At 39.1% G+C, this 1,575-nt stretch overlaps 1 non-coding gene across 1 annotated transcript; it reads left to right on the top strand.

Annotated features, from left to right (window-relative positions):
- Positions 1-746: 746 nt before the first annotated feature.
- Positions 747-852, top strand: LOC124892075. Its single transcript, XR_007050061.1, has one exon. It is a non-coding gene; the product is annotated as a small nucleolar RNA R71 (small nucleolar RNA).
- The last annotated feature ends 723 nt before the right edge of the window (positions 853-1,575 follow it).

The raw sequence follows: 1,575 nt of genomic DNA, 5'->3' as shown, positions 1-1,575 counted from the left end.
TTCTTTTCCTTGAGGATGCACCTCCTTGGTCTTAGCTTTGGGCAAATTTTAGCTCAAGTTTCCCCTAATGGGTTCATCAAGTGTTTTCCCATTACTTGTGATAATTTCTAGGACTTTTTCATCATTATTTGGGTTAGAAATTGTGTCACTTGGAAGTCCACCTCTAGGTCTCTCATTTAATTGTGTGGAGATTTGCCCAACTTGGGTCTCCAATTGCTTAATAGAGGCGGATTGAGACACCACTATTTTAGAGAGTTGGGAAAAATCTCCCTTCAATATTTATCCCTCCCATGGTCCATCCAACCTATATTCCCACCTTGACTTTGATAGATGGGGCGAGAATCCTCCGAGTAGTTAGACAAATAATGGATTTCCTCATCCAACTTCTTTGCCTCTTCATCATTATCATAAGATTTTGATGCTACAACGTTCACCACTTTCGCAGGTGCGCCCATTACATGCTTTCTCAAGAGTTCAAGTTGGATTGTCATTTTAACTATGTTCTCCTCCTTTTCTTCATTCCCCTTTCTTTTTTCATTATCTACCATGGAAGTGGTAGAAGGATATTAGGAGCTTCGGTCTCTCGGGTATGCCAACCTCGATTTTACTTAGGCACTTCTCCAATCAATAGAAAGGCCGCATGGTGGTGCAACTTTACTAGGGAACCACCCTCCGCATTATGTACCACTATTTTGTTTAATGGATCAAGGGCAATATAGAATATCTCGAGAAGAATTTTCTCTGGGACTTTATGATTCGGGCATTGAGCAAGCTTACTATTAAACCTCTCCCAAACTTCAAACAACGATTCTCCATTCATTTGCCAAAAATTTACAATCTCATTCTATTTTTGAAGCATTTTTTATAGTGGGAAATATCTATCAAGAAACACCTTAGTAAGATCATCCTAAGATGTAATTGAGCCGGGTGGAAGAGAGTGGAGCCATGAAACCGCCTTACCTGTTAATGAGAATGGGAAAAGGTGAAGCCAAATGGACTCTAGATTAATGTGTGCTATATTGAACGGTGTACACACATCCACAAAATTCTTCAAATGAACATTTGGGTCCTTAAAGGCTTGACCTTCGTACAATCCTTTCATTTATATCATGTGAAGCATGACGCGAGTCACATGGAAGACTCTGTTCCCATTAGCTAGTGGGATGCAGATCGCACTTGTTTGTCACGCTTCATTTAAGGGGACATCATCATTATGAAGGGAATCAAAGGGGCTCATGTTTCTTGTGCTATCATTCATTATTCCTTTAACACTATGATCACCTAAAACAAGAATTAAAAATAACAAATAAAGTAAATGATATCACTCCGGGTATTCCCAAGTTAGAACCACACCGCACAGGTGAGATCTATATTTCATTCCCCGGCAACAGTGTCATTTTAATAACGCTCTACTAACTCCCATAATTTAAGGGTGAGGCGGTCGTTATCAAGTAACCCATTATGAATTGGGGTCAAATCTCAAGGAGTGAATTATGGACTTCAAACCCTATGGATGCTCAAATTACTATGAGATTACTCAGAATGATAATAAATAAGACATGTAAAATAAAATGG

Source organism: Capsicum annuum, unplaced genomic scaffold (assembly GCF_002878395.1).
Source record: "Capsicum annuum cultivar UCD-10X-F1 unplaced genomic scaffold, UCD10Xv1.1 ctg43693, whole genome shotgun sequence".
Taxonomy (NCBI): Eukaryota; Viridiplantae; Streptophyta; class Magnoliopsida; order Solanales; family Solanaceae; genus Capsicum; species Capsicum annuum.
The sequence above is the reverse complement of the archived record's forward strand: the minus strand, read 5'-3'. Positions and strand labels throughout refer to the sequence as shown.